Below are 23803 nucleotides of genomic sequence, written 5' to 3' on the forward strand. Positions count from 1 at the left end.
GAAAAGCAGTGCTCAGAGGCCAATTTATATCGATAAATGCACACATACAAAAAGAAGAAAGAGCCAAAATCAGAGAACTGTCCCGACAACCTGAACAAATAGAAAGTGAGCAACAACAGAACCCATCAGGCACCAGAGGAAAACAAATAATAAAAATTAGAGCTGAACTAAATGAATTAGAGAACAGAAAAACAATTGAAAGAATTAACAAAGCCAAAAGCTGGTTCTTTGAAAAAATTAACAAAATTGATAAACCATTGGCTAGACTGACTAAAGAAAAACAGGAAAGGAAACAAATAACCCGAATAAGAAACAAGAAGGACCACTTCACAACAGAACCAAATGAAATTAAAAGAATCATTTCAGATTACTACGAAAAATTGTACTCTAACAAATTTGAAAACCTAGAAGAAATGGATGAATTCTTGGAAAAACACTACCTACCTAAACTAACACATTCAGAAGTAGAACAACTAAATAGACCCATAACAAAAAAAGAGATTGAAACGGTAATCAAAAAACTTCCAAGAAAAAAAAGCTCTGGCCCGGATGGCTTCACTGCAGAGTTCTACCAAACTTTCAGAGAAGACTTAACACCACTACTACTGAAGGTATTTCAAAGCATAGAAAATGACAGAATACTACCCAACTCATTCTATGAAGCTACCATCTCCCTGATACCAAAACCAGGTAAAGACATTACAAAAAAAGAAAATTATAGACCTATATCCCTCATGAACATAGATGCGAAAATCCTCAACAAAATTCTAGCCAATAGAATCCAACAACACATCAAAAAAATAATTCACCCTGATCAAGTGGGATTTATACCAGGTATGCAAGGCTGGTTTAATATCAGAAAAACCATTAATGTAATCCATCACATAAATAAAACAAAAGACAAAAACCACATGATCTTATCAATTGATGCAGAAAAGGCATTTGACAAAGTCCAACACCCATTCATGATAAAAACTCTTACCAAAATAGGAATAGAAGGAAAATTCCTCAACATAATAAAGGGCATCTATGCAAAGCCAACAGCAAATATCACTCTAAATGGAGAGAACCTGAAAGCATTTCCCTTGAGAACAGGTACCAGACAAGGATGCCCTTTATCTCCGCTCTTATTCAACATCGTACTTGAAGTCCTAGCCAGGGCAATTAGGCTAGACAAAGAAATAAAGGGTATTCGGATTGGCAAGGAGGAAGTAAAGTTATCACTATTTGCAGATGACATGATTTTATACACAGAAAACCCTAAGGAATCCTCTGGAAAACTACTGAAACTAATAGAAGAGTTTGGCAGAGTCTCAGGTTATAAAATAAACATACAAAAATCACTTGGATTGCTCTACATCAACAAAAAGAACACCGAAGAGGGAATAACCAAATCAATACCATTCACAGTAGCCACCAAGAATATAAGATACTTAGGAATAAATCTTACCAAGGATGTAAAAGACCTATACAAAGAAAAGTACAAAGCTCTATTACAAGAAATTCAAAAGGACATACTTAAGTGGAAAAACATACCTTGCTCATGGATAGGAATACTTAACATAGTAAAAATGTCTATTCTACCAAAAGCCATCTGTACATTTAACGCACTTCTGATCCAAATTCCAATGTCATATTTTAAGGGGATAGAGAAACAAATCACCAATTTCATATGGAAGGGAAAGAAGCCCCTGATAAGCAAAGCATTACCGAAAAAGAACAAGAAAGTGGGAGGCCTCACTCTACCTGATTTCAGAACCTACCATACAGCCACAGGAGTCAAAACAGCCTGGTACTGGTACAATAACAGGCACATAGACCAATGGAACAGAATTGAGAACCCAGATATAAATCCATCCATGTATGAGCAGCTGATATTTGACAAAGGACCAGTGTCAGTTAATTGGGGAAAAGATAGCCTTTTTAACAAATGGTGCTGGCATAACTGGATATCCATTTGCAAAAAAATCAAACAGGACCCATACCTCACACCATGCACAAAAACTAACTCCAAGTGGATCAAAGACGTAAACATAAAGACTAAAAACAATAAAGATCATGGAAGAAAAAATAGGGACAACCCTAGGAGCCCTAATACAAGGTATAAACAGAATACAAAACATTACCAAAAATGATGAAGAGAAACCCGATAACTGGGAGCTCCTAAAAATCAAACACCTATGCTCATCTAAAGACTTCACCAAAAGAGTAAAAAGACCACCTACAGACTGGGAAAGAATTTTCAGCTACGACATCTCAGACCAGCGCCTGATCTCTAAAATCTACATGATTCTGTCAAAACTCAACCACAAAAAGACAAACAACCCAATCAAGAAGTGGGCGAAGGATATGAACACACGTTTCACTAAAGAAGATATTCAGGCAGCCAACAGATACATGAGAAAATGCTCTCGATCATTAGCCATTAGAGAAATGCAAATTAAAACTACGATGAGATTCCATCTCACACCAACAAGGCTGGCATTAATCCAAAAAACACAAAATAATAAATGTTGGAGAGGCTGCGGAGAGATTGGAACACTTATACACTGCTGGCGGGAATGTAAAATGGTACAACCACTTTGAAAATCTATCTGGCGTTATCTTAAACAGTTAGAAATAGAACTACCATACAACCCAGAAATCCCACTCCTCGGAATATACCCTAGAGATACAAGAGCCTTCACACAAACAGATATATGCACACCCATGTTTATTGCAGCTCTGTTTACAATAGCAAAAAGCTGGAAGCAACCAAGGTGTCCGTCAACGGATGAATGGGTAAATAAATTGTGGTATATTCACACAATGGAATACTACCCATGGATAAAGAACAGTGACGAATCTGTGAAACATTTCATAACATGGAGGAACCTGGAAGGCATTATGCTGAGCGAAATTAGTCAGAGGCAAAAGGACAAATATTATATAAGACCACTATTATAAGATCTTGAGAAATAGTAAAAACTGAGAAGAACACATACTTTTGTGGTTACGAAGCGGGGAGGGAGGGAGGGTGGGAGAGGGTTTTTTATTGATTAATCAGTAGATAAGAACTGCTTTGGGTGAAGGGAAAGACAACACTCAAGACATGGAAGGTCAGCTCAGTTGGACTGGACTAAAAGCAAAGAAGTTTCCGGGATAAAATAAATACTTCAAAGGTCAGTAGAGCAGGGGCGGGGTTCTGGGGAACATGGTTTGAGGGGACTTCTAAGTCAATGGGCAAAATAATTCTATTATGAAAACATTCTGCATCCCACTTTGAAATGTGGCGTCTGGGGTCTTAAATGCTAACAAACGGCCATCTAAGATGCATCAGTTGGTCTCAACCCACCTGGAGCAAAGGAAAATGAACAACACCAAGGTCACAGGACAACTAAGAGCCCAAGTGACAGAAAGGGCTACATGAACCAGAGACCTACATCATCCTGAGACCAGAAGAACTAGTTGGTGCCCGGCCACAATCGACGACTGCCCTGTCAGGGAGCACAACAGAGGACCCCTGAGGGAGCAGGAGATCAGTGGGATGCAGACACCAAATTCTCATAAAAAGACCATACTTAAGGGTCTGACTGCGACTGGAGGAATCCCGGTGGCAATGCTCCCCAGACCTTCTGTTGGCACAGGAACCATTCCCGAAGACAACTCATCAGACATGAAAGGGACTGGTCAGCGGCGGGGAGAGAGATGCTGATGAAGAGTGAGCTAATTAAATCAGGTGGACACTTGAGATTGTGTTGGCAACTCTTGACTGGAGGGGGGATGGGAAGATAGAGAGAGAGGGAAGCTGGCAAAATTGTCACGAAAGGAGAGACTGAAAGGGTTGACTCAATAGGGGGAGAGCAAGTGGGAGAAGGGAGTAAGATGTATGTAAACTTAACGTGTGACAGACTGATTGGATTTGTAAATGTTCACTTGAAGCTTAATAAAAATTAATTAAAAAAAAAAAAAGACCCCAGAGGCTACTCAGCAAAGTGGGATGCAGAACATTTTCTTAATAAACTTCCTTATGCCAAATGACTTAGATGTCCCCTGAAACCATGCTTCCCAGACCCCTGCTCCTGATTCTCTGTCCCTCGAAGTGTTTGGCTGTATTCAGGAAACTTCTTAGTTTTTGGTTTAGTCCAGTTGTGCTGACTTCCCCTGTATTGTGTGTTGTCCTTCCCTTTGCCTAAAATAATTCTTACCTACTATCTTTTTTTTTTTTATCTAGTTAGTGAATACCCCCTTCCTCCCTCTGCCCTCATAAACAGAAAAGAATGTTTTCTTCTGTGTCTAAACCTTTTCTTCACTTCTTATAATAGTGTTCTCATAGAATATTTGTCCTTTCGTGACTAACTTCACTCAGCATAATGCCTTCCAGATTCATCCATATTATGAGATGTTTCGCAGATCTATCATTGTTCTTTATTATTGTGTACTTTTCCATCGTGTGAATATACCATAATTTGTTTATTCATTCATCTGTTGATGGGCACCTAGGTTGTTGCCATCTTTTTTTTTTTTCTTAATAGATTTGATTATGCCAATTGACTTAGATGTCCCCTGAAACCATGGTCCCTAAACCCCTGCCCCTGCTACGCTGGCCTTCTGTTTATTCAGGAAACTTCTTTGCTTTTGGCTGAGTACAATTGTGCTGACCTCTCCTGTATTGTGTGTTGTCTTTCCCTTCACCTGACATAGTGCTTATCTACTATCTAATTAGTGAAAACCTCTCTCCCTCTCTCCCCTCCTTGTAACCATCAAAGAATATTCTCTTCTCTGTTTAAACTATTTCTGGAGTTTTCATAATACTGGTCTTATACTATAATTGTCCTTTTGCAGCTGAGTAATTTCACTCAGCATAAAGCCTTCCGTATTCTTCCATGTTATGAAATGTTTCACGGATTCATCATTGTTCATTATCGATGGTAATATTCCATTGTGGGACTATACCATAATGTATTTATACATTCATCCGTTGGTGGACACTTCAGTTCCTTCCAACTTTTTGTTATTTTAAACACTACTTTTTTTTTTTTTTTTTTTTACTGCAGTGAACATGGGTGTGCACATGTCTGTTTGTGTAAAAGGCTCTTGTTTCTCTCGGATATATTCCAAGGAGGGGGATTGCTGGATCATATGGTAGTTCTATTTCTAGTTTTTTAAGAAAGTGCCAAATCAATTTCCAAAGTGGTCGTACCATTTTACATTCCCACCAGCAGTGTAGAAGTGTTCCAATCTCTCCACAACCTCTCCAACATTGATTATTTTGGGTTTTTTTGATTAATGCCAGCCTTGTTGGAGTCAGATGGAATCTCATGGTAGTTTTGATTTCCATTTGTCTAATGGCTAATGATCATGAGCATTTCCTCATGCATCTTTTAGCTAACTGAATGTCTTCTTTAGTGAAGTGTCTGTTCATATCCTTTCCCCATTTTTTAATTGGGTTATTTGTCTTTTTGTAGTTGAGTTTTTGTAGTATCACGTAGATTTTAGAGATCAGATGCTGATGCGAAATGTCAAAGCTAAAAACTTTTTCGCAGTGGGTAGTCTTTTTACTCTTTTGGTGGAGTCTTTGGATGAGCATAGGTGTTTGATCTTTAGGAACTCCCAGTTATCTAGTTTCTTTTCTGCATTGTTAGTGATGCTTTGTGTACTGTTTCTGCCATGTATTAGGGTTCCTAGCACTGTCCCTATTTTTTTTTCCATCATCTTTATCCTTTAGATTTTATATTTATGTGGTCTTTGATCCACTTTGAGTTAGTTTTGTGCATGGTGTGAGGTATGGGTCTTGTTTCATTTTTTTACAAATGGATATCCAGTTATGCCAGCACCATTTGTTAAAAAGACTGCCTTTTCCCCATTTAACTGACTTCGGGCCTTTGTCAAATATCAGCTGCTTTATGTCTGGATTTTCAATTCTGTTCCATTGGTCTGTGTATCCTTTGTTGTATCAGTATCAGGCTGTTTTACCTACTGTGGCAGTATAATAGGTTCTAAAATCAGATGGGGCGAGGGCTCCCACTTTGTCCTTCTTTTTCAGTAATGGTTTACTTATCCGGCAGTTCTTTCCCTCCGTATGAAGTTGGTGATTTTTTTCTCCATCTCATCAAAAGATGCCATTGGAATTTAGATGGGTATTGCATTGAATGTATAGATGGCTTTTGGTAGAACAGACATTTTTACAATGTTAAGTCTTCCTATCCATGAGCAGGAAACCCTGGTGGCATAGTGGTTAAGTGCTACGGCTACTAACCAAAGGGCTGGCAGTTCGAATCCACCAGGTGCTCCTTGGGATCTCTATGGGGCAGTTCTACTTTGTGCTATAGGGTCGCTATGAGTCAGAATCAACTCGACGGCACTGGGTTTCTGGGTATCCATGATAGAGGTATGTTTTTCCCCTTATGTAGGTCTCTTTTGGTTTTTTATGGTAGTGTCTTGTAGTTTTTGTTGTATAACTCTTTTACATCTCTGGTAAGATTTATTCCTAAGTATTTTATGTTCTTGGGGGCTACTGTATACGGTATTGATTTGGTGATTTCCTCTTCTATGTTGTTTTTGTTGGTGTAGAGGAATCCAACTGATTTTTGTATGTTTTTCTTGTATCCTGATCCTCTGCTGAACTCTTCTACTAGTTTCAGTAGTTTTCTTGAGGATTCTTCAGGGTGTTCTGTGTACAAGATCATGTCATTTGCAAATACAGATACTTTTACTTCTTCCTTATCAATCTGGATGCACTTTAATCTTCATCTAGCCTAATTGCTCTGGCTAGGACCTCCAGCAGAATGTTGAATAAAAGTGGTGATAAAGGGTGTCCTTGTCTGGTTCCTGATTTCAAGGGGAATGCTTTCAGACTCTCTCATTTTAGGATGATGTTGCTGTTAGCTTTGCGTAAATGTCCTTTATTATGTTGAGGGATTTTTCCTTCTTTTCCTATTTTGCTGAGAGTTTTTTTTTTTTTTTATCATGAATGGGTGTTGAACTTTGTCAAATGCCTTTTCTCCATCGATTGATAAAATTATGTGGTTCTTGTCTTCTGTTTTAGTTATATGATGAATTATATTAATGCTTTTTCTAGTGTTGAACCATCACTGCATACCTGGTATGAATCCCACTTGCTCATGGTGAATTATTTTTGATATGTTGTTGAATTCTATTGGCTAGAATTTTGGTGAGGATCTTTGCATCTAAGTTCATGAGGTATATAGGCCTTTAATTTTCTTTTTTTGTAGTGGCTTCATCTGGTTTTGGTATCAGGGATATGCTGCCTTCATAAAATGAGTGTGGGAGTACTCCGTCCTTTTCTGTGCTCTGAAGCACCTTTAGTAGCAGTGGTGTCAATGCTTCTCTGAAAGTTTTTAGACCTCTGCAGTAAAGCCGTCCCGGCCTGGGTTTTTTTTTTTTTTTTTTTTTGTATTGGGAGCTTTTTGAATACTTTTTCAGTCTCTTCTTTTGTTGTGGGTCTATTTAGTTGTTCTACCTCTGTTTGTGTTAGTTTAGGTAGGTAGTGTGTTTCTAAGAATTCATCCATTTCTTCTAGGTTTTCAAGTTTGTTAGAGTACAATTTTTCATGGCAATAGGATATGATTCTTTTAATTCCAGTTGGGTTTGTTGTAATATGGCCCATCTCATTTCTTATTCGGGTTATTTGCTTCCTCTCCTGTTTTTCTTTTGTTGGTTTGGGCAATGGTCAATCAATTTTGTTAATTTTTTCAAAGAATCAGCTTTTGGTCTTGTTAATTCTTTCAATTGTTTTTCTGTTTCATTGAGTTCTGCTCTAATTTTTATTTTTTCCTTTCTTCTAGAGCTTGAAGGTTCCTTTTGTTGCTCTCTTTGTTTGTTCAAGTCGTAGGGATAATTCTTTGATTTTGGCCCTTTCTTCTTTTTGGATGCGTGCATTTCTTGTTATCAGTTGACCTCTGAGCACTGCTTTCGCTGTGTTCGAAAGGTTCTAATAGGAAGCGTTTTCATTCTCATTGTATTCTATGAATTTCTTTATTCCATCTTTAATTTCTTCTATAACCCAGTCCTTTTTGAGCAGGTTATTGTTCCACTTGCAAGTGTTTCATTTCTTTTCCCTCCTTTTTCTGTTGTTGATTTCTGCTTTTATGGCCTTATGGTCAGAGAAGATGCTTTGTAGTATCTCGATGTTTTGGATTCTGCTAAGACTTGCTTTATGACCTCATATGTGGTCTATTGTAGAGAATGTTCCATGTGCACTAGAAAAGAAAGTATAATTGGCTGCTGTTGGGTGGAGTGTTCTGTATATGTCTATAAGGTAGAGTTGGTTGATTGTGACACATAGATGTTCCCTGTCTTTATTGAGCTTCTTTCTGAATGTCATGTCCTTCACCCAAAGTGGTGTGTTGCAGTTTCCTATTGTAATTGTGGAGGTGTCTGTGTCAGTTTTCAACGCTTTTAGAGTTTGTTTCATGTATCTTGCAGCCCTGTCATTGGGTGCATCAATATTTAATATATTTATGTCCTCCTGGTATATTGTCCCTTTAATCAGTAGATAGTGTCCTTCCTTATCCTTTGTGGTGGATTTAACTTTGAAGTCTATTTTGTCAGAAATTAATATTGCCACTCCCGCTCTTTTTTGATTGTTTTTTGCTTAATATATTTTTTTCCATTTTTTGAGTTTTAGTTTATTTGTGTCTCTAAGTGTAAGGTGTGTCTCTTGTAGGCAGCATATAGATGAAACGTATTTTTTTTTAACCATTCTGCCACTCTGTCTCTTTATGAGTATGTTTAGTCCATTAACATTCAGCGTAATTATGAATAGGTATGAGCGTAGTGCTGTCACTTTGATGTATTTTTTTGTGTGTTGTTGACAGTTTCTTTTTCCTACTTCATTTTTTGTGCTGAGCAGTTGATCTTTATATAATGTATTTTCCTCTTATTTGTTGTTGTTGATTTTGTTTCTAATGAGTCTCTATTTTTTTCTTGTATTTTATTTTTATGAGAAGTATAGTTACTCTCCTTTGTGGTTACCTTAATATTTACCCCTATTTTTCTAAGTTTGAACCTAACTTTTATTTCTTTGTATCACCTTTTCTTCCTCTTCATATGAAAGAGCTATGACAACATTTCCTTGTCCCTCTTTATTATTTCAATGTTGTCTTCTTTTACATAATGACGTTGCAGTTTCCCCATTGTGAGCATTTTTTTATCTTGATTTATTTTTGTGATTTCCCTGCCTGAGTTAATATCTGATTGCTCTGTCCAGTGTTCTAGTCTTAGGTTGATACCTGATATTATCGGTTTTCTAACCAAAGCACTCCCTTTAGTGTTTCTTGTAGTTTTGGTTTGGTTTTTACAAAATCCTTAAACTTCTGTTTATCTGGAAATGTCCTAATTTCACCTTCATATTTGAGAGACAGTTTTGCTGGCTATAGTCTTGGCTGGCAATTTTTTTTCTTCCAAACTTTATATAAGTCATGCCATTGCCTTCTTGCCTGCATGGTTTCTGCCAAGTAGTCTGAGCATATTCTCAGTGAGTCTTCTTTGTACTTGACGTTTCGTTTATCCTTAGCTGCTCTAAATTTCTATCTTTATCTTTGGTTTTGGCAAGTTGGATTATAATATGTCTTGGTGACTTCCTTTTAAAATCTACCTTACGTGGAGTTTGACGAGCATCTTGAATTGATATCTTCTCATCTTTCACGACATCAGGGAAGTTGTCTGCCCAGAAATCTTCAACAATTCTCTCTGTATTTTCTGTTATCCCTCCCTGTTCTGGTACACTGATCACTTGTAGGTTATTTCTCCTGATAAAGTCCCACATGATTCTTAAGGTTCCTTCAATTTTTTAAATTCTTTTATCTGATTTTTCTTCAAATGTAGTGGTGCCAAGTGCTTTATCTTCATGGTCCCCAGTTCTGCCTTCCACTTGCTCGATTCCGCTCCTCTGACTTTCTACTGAGTTGTCTAATTCTGTAATTTTATTGTTAATCTTCTGAATTCCTGATTGTTGTCTCTCTATGGATCTTCACAGCTTATTAAATTTTTCATTATGTTCCTGAAGAACCTTTTTAATTTCTTCAGGTGTTTTACCTGTGTGTTCCTTGGCTTGTTCTGCGTATTGCCTGTTCTCCTTCCTTATGTCTTGAAGAGTTCTGTACATTAATCTTTTGAATCCTGCATCCAGTAATTTCAGGAAGGCACTTTCATCCAGAAGATCCTTTGATTCTTTGTGTTGAGAGCTTGTTGAAATGGTTATGGTCTGTTTCTTTATGTGGTTTGATATTGACTGTTTTCTCCAAGCCATCTCTAAGTTACTGTGTTAGTTTATTTTATGTTTGCTTACCATATCCTAGTTTCTAGCTTTGTTTTGTTTTGATATGCCCAAATGGGTTGCTTGGGTGAGCTAGCTTGATTATTTTTGCCTTTGGTCCTCTGACGTCCTGTCACCAGATGGCTAGAGCTGTTGTCATGTATATGAGCTTATGAGTCCATTCATTTTTCTTGTGTGGATTCAGCTCAGGTGTCCAGGTCATCAAGTGTGTGATACAGGTTCTGTGCTATAGTCTGAGAAGGGCAGGGGTGTTTGGTGTAGGTACCAGTATCTGGTTGCAGCAGGGGGTCACTCTGTGAATAAGGCAGGGGGTTGAGAACTGTCCCCCACGTGTATCTGAGGAAAGCGTGACCCTGTTCCCTAGAGCATGCAGGTGGGTGGGTTCTGCAGATGGACCATGGGCACCCAATGCTTTCGGTTATAAGGACTGGAAGGTACCAGTTATCCTTGGACCCCTGTTTCGGGGGCTGTGTGTCCTGAGAGGAACCACCAGTGCTTAGGTCCCTAATGTGGGTACATGAGGACTCATATTTTTCTGGAATAGGCCCAGACTGGCCCATGCAGGGGGGAAAGGTATTCAAAGTCCATGGATTGTTTATGCCTGGACAGCAGCTGCTTCTGTCCTGAGCTTCCCAGGTTAGTGGAGCTGGCAAATTATCTTTCCACCCTGTTGTGAATTTATACCTTCTCCAAAACCAGGAATATATCTTAGAGTGCTCAGAAGGGCCTATCTCAGGCCCAGGGAAATCTACAGCCACTGAAGCCAGCTTGGGGTCAGAGGCCGTGGTAAAATATACGCAAGTATTTAGCCTTTGCCGAGAGTGCCATTCTTCTCTGATTTCAGAGGTGTGAGTAGGTTTTGTGGCTGGCTGCTTCTCCCTAAGAAAACCGTGGCCAAACGCTACCACCAGCCCACTGCAGCCACTTCCAGGAATTGTGCCTGAGGAATCTCAGCGATTCAAGTCCTGCAACTTCTCTCTTTTTCTGAATGGTCTCACTCTTCCCGTGCCACTTAGTCCATTTTCTAACTTCGCCTTTGATGTTCAGGGCTCCTAGCTTGTGATAAATATACTCATTTCACTTGATTTTCCAGGTCTTTGTTGTAAGAGTGATTCGCAGAAGTATCTGGCTTTTTAGCTATCTTGGCCCTGCCTCTGTGCCATTTCCATGTTTTTGCTGCCATGAACATGAGTGTGCATGTGTCTTTGTGTGAGAGCTATTATTTCTCTAGGACATATTCCAAGGAGTGGAATTGGTGGGTCACATGGCAGTTCTATTTATTCCTTTTAAGGAAGCTCCAAATCAATTTTCAAAGTGGTTGTACCATTTTACATTCCCACCAGCAGCGTATGAGTATTCCAGTCTCCACAACCTCTCCTACATTGATTATTTTGTGTGTTTTGGACTACTGCTGTCCTTGTTGGGGTGAGATGGTATCCCATTGTAGTTTGATTTGCATTTTTCTAAAGGTAATGATCGTGAGCACTTCCTCAGGTATCTGTTAGCTTCCTGAATGTCTTCTTTGGTGAAGTGACTGTTCATGTTCCTTGCCCACTTTTTAATTGGGTTATTTGTCTTTTTGTTTTTGAGGTTTTGCAGTATCTTGTAGATTTTGGAGATGAAATGCTGATCAGATTTGTTGTAGCCGAAACTTTTTTCCCCGCTCCGTAGGTTGTCTTATTCGTGTTTTGGTGAAGTATTTGGCTGAGCATAAGTGTTTGATTTTTAGGAGGGCCGAGTTATCTAGTTTCTCTTCTGGTGTTTGTTGTTGGTGATGTGTTGTATACTGTTTATGCTGTGTATTAAGGCTTCTAGTGTTGTCCCTATTTTTTTTTCCATGATCTTTATTGTTTTAGATTTTACATTGAGGTCTTTGGTCCATTTTGAGTTAGTTTTTGTGCATGGTGTGAAGTATGTTCTTGTTTCATTTTTTAGCAGGTGAATAGCCAGTTATGCCAGCACCGTTTGTTAAAGAGACTGTCTTTTCCCTAATTAATGGGCTTTGGGCCTTTGTCAAATATCAGCTGCTCATGTGTATGGATTTATTTCTGGATTCTCAGTTCTGTTCCATTGACCTATGTATCTGTTATCGTATCAGTACCACGGTGTTTTGACTACAATGATGGTATAATAGATTCTAAAATCAGGTAGTTTGAGGTCTCCCACTTTGTTCTTTTTCTTCAGTAATGCTTTACTTATCCGGGGCCTCTACCCTTTCCATGTGAAATTGGTGATTTGTTTCTCCATCTCATTACAAAATGCCATTGAAGTTGGGATCATGAATCCTTGTATCTATAGATTGCTTTGTGTAGAATAGTTATTTTTCACAACGTTGAGTCTTCCTGTTCACGAGTAAGGTATGTTTTTCGACTTATGTAGGTCTCTTTTGGTTTCTAGCAGTGGTGTCTTGCAGTTTTCTTTGTATAGATCTTTTACATTTCTGGTTAGATTTATTTCTATGTTTTTTATCTTCTTGGGGGCTATAGTGAATGGTATTGATTTGGTGATTTCCTCTTCGATGTTCTCCTTTTTGGTGTAGAAGAATACAACTGATTTTCCTATGTGTATCTTGCATTCTGGAACTTTGCTGAACTCTTCTATTAATTCCAGTAGTTTTCTTGTTTATTCCTTAGGGTTTTCTGTGTATAAGACCATATTATCTGCAAATAGACACATTTTACTTCTTCCTTATCAATTTAAATAGATGCCCTTTATTTCTTTCCCTAGCCTAATTGCTCTGGCTAGGACCTCCAGCACAGTGTTGAATAAGAGTGGTGATAAAGGGCATCCTTTTCTGGTTCCAGTTCTCAGGTGGAATGCTTTCAGACGGTCTTCATTTAGGATGATAATGGCTTTTGGGTTTGTATAAATGACCTTTATTATGCTGAGAAATGTACCTTCTATTCCTATATTGCTGAGTGTTTTCATCATGAATGGGTGTTGGACTTTGTCAAATGCCTTTTCTGCAGGAATTGATAAGATCATGTGGTGTTTTTGTTTTATTTATGTGATTGATTACATTTTTTTTTTTAATGTTGAACCATCCCTGCATACCTGGTATGAATCCCACTCGGCATGGTGAATTTTTTTTTTAATATATATTGTTGAATTTTATTGGTTAGGATTTTGTTGAGGATTATTGCATCTAATATCATGAGGTCCAATTGTCTATGGTTTTCTTTTTTGTGGAGTTTTGACTTGGTTTTGGTATCAGGGTTATGCTGGCTTCATAGAATGAGTTTGGCAGTGTTACATCCTTTTTTATGCTCCAAAATACATTTAGTAGCAGTGATGTTAACTCTTCTCTAAAAGTTGGCATAATTCTCCAGTGAAGCCATCAGGGTCAGGGTTTTTTATTGTTGTTGTTGTTGGGTGTTTTGAAATTAAGTTTTTTAATCTCTTCTTTTGTCATGGTTTATTTAGTTGTTCTATCTCTGTGTTAGTTTAGATAGGTAGTGTGTTTCTAGAAATTTTTCCATTTCCTCTAGGTTTTCAAATTTGTTAGAGTACAGTTTTTCATAATATTGTGTTCTGATTATTTAATTTCAGTTGGGTCATTGTGATATCGCCCATCACATTTCTAATTTGCGTTATTTGCTTCCTCTCCTGTTTTCCTTTGTCTGTTTGGCAAGTGGTTTATCGATTCTGTTAGTCTTTTCTAGGAACCAACTTTTGTTTTCCTTAGCTCTTTCAATTGTTTTTCTATTCTCTATTTCATTTAATTCTGCTCAGATTTTTATTATTTGCTCTCTTCTGGTGTGTGAGGGCTTCTTTTGCTCCTCTCTTTCTATTTGTTGGAGTTTTTGGCACTTTGTTTTTTTGTTTTGGATGTGTGCATTTATTGCTATAAATTGACCTCTGAGACCTGCTTCTGCTGTGTCCCAAAAGTTCTGGTAGGTTTTTTCATGTTCATTTGATTCTGTGAATTTCTTTATTCTGTCCTTAATTTCTTCTATAACCCAGTAGTTTTTGAGCAAGACATTTCCATATGTTTGATTTTTTTCTTTGCTTTTTCTGTTAATGATTTCTTTTATGGCTTTATGGTCAGAAAAGGTGCTTTGAAATACTTGAGTGCTCCGGATTCATTTAAGGCTTGCTTTATGGCCTACTGTGTGGTCTATTCTGGACAATGTTCCAGGTGCATTGGAAAAGAAATTATACTTGGCTGCTTTTGGTGCAGTGTTCTGTATATGTCCATGAGGTCAAGTTGGTTGATTGTGGCATTTAGATCTTCTATTTCTTTATTGAGCTTCTTTCTGGATATTCTGTCCTTCACTGAAAGTGGTGTTTTGAAGTCTCCTACTATTATCATGGAGTTGTCTCTCTGCCTTTTCAATGGTGTTAAAGTTTGTTTTATGTATTTTGGAGCTCTGTCATTTCGTGGGTACTATTTATTATGGTTACATCCTCCTGGTGTATTGGCCCATTAATCATTATAGAATGTCCTTCCTTCTTCTTTGTGGTAGATTTTACTTTAAAGTCTCTTTTGTCAGAAATCAATATTTGCACTCCTGCTCTGTTTAGATTGTTGTTTGCTTGAGATATGTATATATATATTTCCATCCTTTGCGTTTTAGGTTGTTTGTGTCTGTGAGTCTGTTTCATGTCTCTTGTAGGCACAAAGTGATAGGTCATGTTTTTTTATCCATTCTGCCTTTGTGTGTCTCTTAATTGGAGCATTTACTCTGTTTACAATCAGTGTAATTACTGTTAAGTATGAGCTTAGTGTGCCATTCTTGTCTTTTTTTGTGCATTGTTAACAGTTTCTTTATTCCACTTAATTTTCTGTGCTGGGTGGTTTTTTAAATGTATTTTCATCTTTTTCATTGTTGTTGATTTTGTATTCGTGGAGCCTTTACATTTTTCTTGTTTTTTATTTTGATGTGTAGGATTGTTAGTTTCCTTTGTGGTTACCTTACTCTTTTCCCCAATTTTGGTACATATAAAAAAAAAAACATATAAACCAACCTTTTATTTCTTTATATCTCCTTGACTTCCTCTCCATATGAAAGATGTATGACTACATTATTTAGTCCCTCTTTTTTGTTTTAATGTTGTCATCTTTTACCTAATGATGTCATGTTTCCCTATTTTGAGTGTTTTAAAAGAAAAAACTTTAGCTTTGGTTTATTTTTGTGATTTCCCTATCTCGGTTGATATCTAGTTGCTCTGTCCTGTGTTTCAGTCTTGGTTTATTGTCTTATGTTATTGATTTTCTAAACTGAAGTCTCCCTTTAGTGTTTCTTGTAATTTTGGCTTGGGTTTTTGCAAATTCCCTAAACTTTTTTTTTTATACAAATGTCCTAACTTCGCCAACCGTTTTTTGAGACAGTTTTGTTGGATATGTAATTCTTGGCTGGCAGTTTTGATGTTCAAGACTTTATATAAAGCCCATCGCCTTCTTGCCTACGTGGTTTCTACTGAATAGTATGAGCTTAGTCTTATTGACTCTCATTCATAGGTGACTTTTCATTTATATCTAGCCACTCTTAAAATTCTCTCTTTACTTTTGGTTTTGGCAAGTTTGATTATGATATGTCATGGTGACATTCTTTTGGGATCTACCTTGTATGAGGTTCAGTGAGCATCTTTGGTGGATATCTTCTCATCTTTCACGATATCAGGGAAGTTTCCTTCCAACAAATTTTCCACAATTCTCTCTGTATATTCGTCCCTCCCCACCATCCAAATTATGGGGGCTGTAGGGAGTGGGAACCACCACTTCTTCTTCGATCCCTGTCATGGGTGGAGACACCAGTCCTCAGGCCCATGATGTGGGTATGTGTTGACCCTGCTTAATAGACAGAGTCGTGTCAAATGTCATGAACCTTCTTCTCCACCATATAGTTGAAAGAGTTAAGTGAGGGTTCAGGTATATACCCTGTTGTACTGTGCTGATGAGGGCCTACACTGTTGAAATGGGCCCACACAGGTCTCTGCAGGGCTGAAAGACATTGAAAGTCTGTGGACCTCTTATGCCTATGCCTACGCAGAGAGTGTTTCTGCCCTGAGTTCTTGGTTTAAAGGATTCAGGAGATAGTTTTTCCCTGTTTGTGAAATTGTTGCCTCTCCAATGCCAGGAGAATGGCTCAGGGAGCATGATGGATCTTTCTTTCAGCCCAGGAGATGTGGCAGTCTCTGAAGCTGGCTTGAACCGAGTGTAGAGCAGGCAGGGGGCAGGTAATTGGGAGAGAGGTTTTTCCCAAAGGGGCGTTTTTTGATCTGCGGGGTAGTTTAGACGCATGTACATATGTTTTACCAGTTGAGCACCACTTTTCACTGGTTCTGGAGGTGGGCGTGGAATCTCCATCCCTCGGTCTCTCCTGATTTGGAAAACATGTCCCAAACTCCATTGCTTGCCTCACTGCTGGCACCACCCAATTCTGGCCTGCAGGGTGATGATTCCCGCTGGGTTAGGTCTGGCAACTCTTCACTGCTTGTTAACTCTCTTTCCCTCCACCTGCCACTCAGTCCGATTCCTCACCTTTGCCTTAGATGTTCAGGGCTCGTAGATTGTCATATATAATCAATTCCTGTATTTTTTCAGATATCTGTTGTAAGAGGGACCACGGGAAGCATCTGACTACTCCACGATCTTGGCCCCACTACCTCTGTGTTTGATTTCTGAGGGTGGAGTACTTGTGGGGCGTTGCTTATATCCGGAAATAGTATGGAGATTTAGTTGTGAGCCTTGCAGGGATTGGGAGAATTGAGAGGTGTGGGTGCTTTTGTGCCCGTTATTTGGGACTCTGTTGGAAATGTGTTTATGTGAATTTACGGTGTGGGGATTGTGTATGTGTTGAATGCGCTCTTGGAAGTTGATATTTGTATTGAAATGTGGGTTGGTGGTGTTTACATGAACCTTTGTGATTCAATATAAGTGAGTTTTTGTGGAAGTGTGCAGGTCATGAGGTATAGGCATGTACACTCAAGGACTTGGAAGTGAGCTGTGTGCAAATTTTGGCTCAGGGTAATACTTTGGGTGTGGCACTTCTGCCATGAATTTTGGGTCTTCCTGTGTATCTAATGGTAGGTTTGGAATGAGTTTCTCTGCTTGACGTTTGGACATATGAGGGAGTGTGCCTGTGTGTATTAGCTTGCGTGTAAGGCCTTTTGGTTTTGTATATTTTGGGAATGAGGAAGGATCACTGGTATATACTCAGGGCATGTTGTATGACTGTGTTACCTCAGTGCTTTCCTGGAGTTGCACATGCATCTTCCATGTTTGGTCTGGGGTTTGTATGATTCTCTATTCAAGAAAATTGGGGATTGATTTCTGTTTGGGTATTGTGGATTGTTTGATTATGTATAGGCAGGCATTGTGAGTTATATTAGTATTTGAAGATACAGGGTCATATTTTGCATATCTTTAGTGTCCTGAATATTTTAGGTTATATTCAGGTTATGAGGACAGTTGTATGCTTAATGAGTTTGTATGTTTCATGAAGGGCATGGCAGTTTGGATGAATATTTTCTAGGGTCACGTGTAATATGTTTCAGTAGGGAGAAGGGTATATTCTGGGAAATGAGGAGGTGGGCATCTGATGAAAAAATGAGGTTGTGCATTTGCACAGGGAGTGGGAGAATTGAATTTGTGTATGTACTGGAAGCATGTTCATATGTTTATGTATGAGATTTTGAGAATGTGACAGTTTTGGAACATAGGATAGAGGGCCTGAAATGGGGTTTCCGTGTATTTATGTAGGATGTGCAAGAGATATTTCTTTTTTAAAAATTTTTATTGTGCTTTAATTGAAACTTTACAAATCAAGTCAGCCTCTCACACAAAAACTTATATACACCTTGCTACATACTCCCAATTACTGTCTCCCTAATGAGACAGCCCGCTGTCTCCCTCCACTCTCTCTTTTCGTGTCCATTTCAGCAGCTTCTAGCCCCCTCCCCCAGCCTCTCATCTCCCCTCCAGGCAGGAGATGCCAGCATAGTCTCAAGTGTCCACCTGATCCAAGAAGCTCACTCCTCACCAGCATCCCTCTCCATCTCATTATCCAGTCCAATCCCTGTCTGAAGAGTTGGCTTTGGGAATGCTTCCCATCCTGGGCCAACAGAAGGTCTGGGGAGGGCATGACCACCAGGTTCCTTCCAGTCTCAGTCAGACCATTAAGTCTGTTCTTTTTATGAGAATTTGTGGTCTGCATCCCACTATCTCCTGCTGCCTCAGGGGTTCTCTGTTGTGTTCCCTGTCAGGGCAGTCATGGGTAGTAGCTGGGCACCATCTAGTTCTTCTGGTCTCAGGAGGATGTAGACTCTGGTTCACGTGGCCCTTTGTGTCTCGTAATTACCTTGTGTCCTTGGTGTTCTTCATTCTCCTTTGATCAGGTGAGTTGAAACCCATTGATGCATCTTAGATGGCTGCTTGCTAGCATTTAAGACCCCAGATGCCACCCTTCAAAGTGGGATGCAGAATATTTTCTTAATACATTTTATTATGTCAGTTGACTTAGATGTCCTCTGAAACTATGGTCCCCAAACCCCTGCCTCTGCTACACTGGCCTTCGAAGCATTCAGTTTATTCAGAAAATTTTTTTGCTTTTGGTTTAGTCCAGTTATGTGTTGTCTTTCCCTTCACCTAAAATAGTTCTCATGTACTATGTAAATAATGAATACCCTGAGTTCTTGGGTATTCACTATTCATGCTCCCTCCCTCCACCCTCTCATAACCACAAAAGAATGTTTTCTTCTCAGTTTAAACTGTTTCTCAAGTTCTTATAATATTGGTCTTATACAATATTTGTCCTTTTGCAACTGACTAATTTCACACGCATAATGCCTTCCAGGTTCCTCCATGTTATGAAATGTTTCACAGATTCCTCACTGTTCTTTATCGATGGGAAGTATTCCATTGTGTGAATATACCATAATTTAATTATCCATTCATCCATTGATGGACACCTTGGTTGGTTCCATCTTTTTGCTTTTATGAACAGTGCTGCACTGAACATGGGTGTGCATATACCTGTTTGTGTAAAGGCTCTTATTTCTCTAGGATATATTCCGAGGAGTGGGATTGCTGGATTGTATGTTAGTTCTATTTCTAGGTTTTTTTTTTTTTTATAATAACTTTTATTAAGCTTCAAGTGAACGTTTACAAATCCAATCAGTCTGTCACATATAAGTTTACATACATCTCACTCCCTACTCCCACTTACTCTCCCCGTCTTGAGTCAGCCCTTTCAGTCTCTCCTTTCTTGACAATTTTGCCGGCTTCCCTCTCTCTCTATCCTCCCATCCCCCCTCCAGACAAGAGTTGCCAACACAATCTCAAGTGTCCACCTGATATAATTAGCTCACTCTTCATCAGCATCTCTCTCCCACCCGCTGACCAGTCCCTTTCATTTCTGATGAGTTGTCTTCGGGGATGGTTCCTGTCCTGTGTCAACTGAAGGTCTGGGGAGCATGGCCGCCGGGATTCCTCCAGTCTCAGTCAGACCATTAAGTTTGGTCTTCTTATGAGAATTTGGGGTCTGCATCCCACTGATCTCCTGCTCCCTCAGGGGTCCTCTGCTGAGCTCCCTGTCAGGGCAGTCATCAATTGTGGCCGGGCACCAACTAGTTCTTCTGGTCTCAGGATGATGTAGGTCTCTGGTTCATGCGGCCCTTTCTGTCTCTTGGGCTCTTAGTTGTCATGTGGGCTTGGTGTTCTTCATTTTTCTTTGCTCCAGGTGGGTTGAGACCAATTGCTGCATCTTAGATGGCTGCTTGTTAGCATTTAAGACCCCAGACGCCACATTTCAAAGTGGGATGCAGAATGATTTCATAATAGAATTATTTTGCCAATTGACTTAGAAGTCCCCGCAAACCATGCTCCCAAGACCCCCGCGCTTGCTCCGCTGACCTTTGAAGCATTCATTTTATCCCGGAAACTTCTTTGCTTTTGGTCCAGTCCAATTGAGCTGACCTTCCATGTCTTGAGTGTTGTCTTTCCCTTCACCTAAAGCAGTTCTTATCTACTGATTAATCAATAAAAAAACCCTCTCCCACCCTCCCTCCCTCCCCCCCTCGTAACCACAAAAGTATGTGTTCTTCTCAGGTTTACTGTTTCTCAAGATCTTATAATAGTGGTCTTATACAATATTTGTCCTTTTGCCTCTAATTTCGCTCAGCATAATGCCTTCCAGGGTCCTCCATGTTATGAAATGTTTCAGAGATTCGTCACTGTTCTTTATCGATGCGTAGTATTCCATTGTGTGAATATACCACAATTTATTTAACCATTCATCCGTTGATGGACACCTTGGTTGCTTCCAACTTTTTGCTATTGTAAACAGAGCTGCAATAAACATGGGTGTGCATATATCTGTTTGTATGAAGGCTCTTGTATCTCTCGGGTATATTCCTAGGAGTGGGATTTCTGGGTTGTATGGTAGTTCTATTTCTAACTGTTTAAGATAACGCCAGATAGATTTCCAAAGTGGTTGTACCATTTTACATTCCCACCAGCAGTGTATGAGAGTTCCAATCTCTCCGCAGCCTCTCCAACATTTATTATTTTGTGTTTTTTGGATTAATGCCAGCCTTGCTGGTGTGAGATGGAATCTCATCGTAGTTTTAATTTGCATTTCTCTAATGGCTAATGATAGAGAGCATTTTCTCATGTATCTGTTGGCTGCCTGAATATCTTCTTTAGTGAAATGTGTGTTCATATCCTTTGCCCACTTCTTGATTGGGTTGTTTGTCTTTTTGTGGTTGAGTTTTGACAGAATCATGTAGATTTTAGAGATCAGGCGCTGGTCGGAGATGTCATAGCTGAAAATTCTTTCCCAATCTGTAGGTGGTCTTTTTACTCTTTTGCAGAAGTCTTTAGATGAGCATAGGTGTTTGATTTTTAGGAGCTCCCAGTTATCGGGTTTCTCTTCATCATTTTTGGTAATGTGTTGTATTCTGTTTATACCTTGTATTAGGGCTCCTAGGGTTGTCCCAATTTTTTCTTCCATGATCTTTATCGTTTTAGTCTTTATGTTTAGGTCTTTGATCCACTTGGAGTTAGTTTTTGTGCATGGTGTGAGGTATGGGTCCTGTTTCATTTTTTTGCAAATGGATATCCAGTTATGCCAGCACCATTTGTTAAAAAGGCTATCTTTTCCCCAGTTAATTGACACTGGTCCTTTGTCAAATATCAGCTGCTCATACGTGGATGGATCTATGTCTGGGTTCTCAATTCTGTTCCATTGGTCTATGTGTCTGTTGTTGTACCAATACCAGGCTGTTTTGACTACTGTGGCTGTATAATAGGTTCTGAAGTCAGGTAAGGTGAGGCCTCCCACTGTCTTCTTCTTTTTCAGTAGTGCTTTGCTTATCCGGGGCTTCTTTCCCTTCCATATGAAATTGGTGATTTGTTTCTCTATCCCCTTAAAATATGACATTGGAATTTGGATCGGAAGTGCGTTAAATGTATAGATGGCTTTTGGTAGAATAGACATTTTTACTATGTTAAGTCTTCCTATCCATGAGCAAGGTATGTTTTTCCACTTAAGTATGTCCTTTTGAATTTCTTGTAGTAGAGCTTTGTAGTTTTCTTTGTATAGGTCTTTTACATCCTTGGTAAGATTTATTCCTAAGTATCTTATCTTCTTGGTGGCTACTGTGAATGGTATTGATTTGGTTATTTCCTCTTCGGTGTTCTTTTTGTTGATGTAGAGGAATCCAAGTGATTTTTGTATGTTTATTTTATAACCTGAGACTCTGCCAAACTCTTCTATTAGTTTCAGTAGTTTTCTGGAGGATTCCTTAGGGTTTTCTGTGTATATAATCATGTCATCTGCAAATAGTGATAACTTTACTTCTTCCTTGCCAATCCGGATACCTTTTATTTCTTTGTCTAGCCTGATTGCCCTGGCTAAGACTTCCAACACGATGTTGAATAAGAGTGGTGATAAAGGGCATCCTTGTCTGGTTCCCGTTCTCAAGGGAAATGCTTTCAGGTTCTCTCCATTTAGAGTGATATTGGCAGTTGGCTTTGCATAGATGCCCTTTATTATGTTGAGGAATTTTCCTTCAATTCCTATTTTGGTAAGAGTTTTTATCATGAATGGGTGTTGGACTTTGTCAAATGCCTTTTCTGCATCAATTGATAAGATCATGTGGTTTTTCTCTTTTGTTTTATTTATGTGATGGATTACATTAATGGTTTTTCTGATATTAAACCAGCCTTGCATACCTGGTATAAATCCCACTTGATCAGGGTGAATTATTTTTTTGATGTGTCGTTGGATTCTATTGGCTAGAATTTTGTTGAGGATTTTTGCATCAATGTTCATGAGGGATATAGGTCTATAATTTTCTTTTTTTGTAATGTCTTTACCTGGTTTTGGTATCAGGGAGATGGTGGCTTCGTAGAATGAGTTGGGTAGTATTCCGTCATTTTCTATGCTTTGGAATACCTTTAGTAGTAGTGGTGTTAGCTCTTCTCTGAAAATTTGGTAGAACTCTGCAGTGAAGCCGTCCGGGCCAGGACTTTTTTTTGTTGGGAGTTTTTTGATTACCGTTTCAATCTCTTTTTTTGTTATGGGTCTATTTAGTTGTTCTACTTCTGAATGTGTTAGTTTAGGTAGGTAGTGTTTTTCCAGGAATTCATCCATTTCTTCTAGGTTTTCAAATTTGTTAGAGTACAATTTTTCATAATAATCTGAAATGATTCTTTTAATTTCATTTGGTTCTGTTGTGATGTGGTCCTTCTCATTTCTTATTCGGGTTATTTGTTTCCTTTCCTGTATTTCTTTAGTCAGTCTAGCCAATGGTTTATCAATTTTGTTAATTTTTTCAAAGAACCAGCTTTTGGCTTTGTTAATTCTTTCGATTGTTTTTCTGTTCTCTAATTCATTTAGTTCAGCTCTAATTTTTATTATTTGTTTTCTTCTGGAGCCTGATGGATTCTTTTGTTGCTCACTTTCTATTTGTTCAAGTTGTAGGGACAGTTCTCTAATTTTGGCTCTTTCTTCTTTTTGTATGTGTGCATTTATTGATATAAATTGGCCTCTGAGCACTGCTTTTGCTGTGTCCCAGAGGTTTTGATAGGAAGTATTTTCATTCTCGTTGCTTTCTATGAATTTCCTTATTCCCTCCTTGATGTCTTCTATAACCCAGTCTTTTTTCAGGAGGGTATTGTTCATTTTCCAAGTATTTGATTTCTTTTCCCTCGTTTTTCTGTTATTGATCTCTAGTTTTATTGCCTTGTGGTCTGAGAAGATGCTTTGTAATATTTCGATGTTTTGGACTCTGCAAAGGTTTGTTTTATGACCTAATATGTGGTCTATTCTAGAGAATGTTCCATGTGCGCTGGAAAAAAAAGTATATTTTGCAGCAGTTGGGTGGAGAGTTCTGTATAAGTCAATGAGGTCAAGTTGGTTGATTGTTGTAATTAGATCTTCCGTGTCTCTGTTTAGCTTCTTACTGGATGTCCTGTCCTTCTCCGAAAGTGGTGTGTTGAAGTCTCCTACTATAATTGTGGAGGTATCTATCTCGCTTTTCAGTTCTATTAAAATTTGATTTATGTATCTTGCAGCC

Source organism: Loxodonta africana, chromosome 9, assembly GCF_030014295.1.
Source record: "Loxodonta africana isolate mLoxAfr1 chromosome 9, mLoxAfr1.hap2, whole genome shotgun sequence".
NCBI lineage: Eukaryota > Metazoa > Chordata > Mammalia > Proboscidea > Elephantidae > Loxodonta > Loxodonta africana.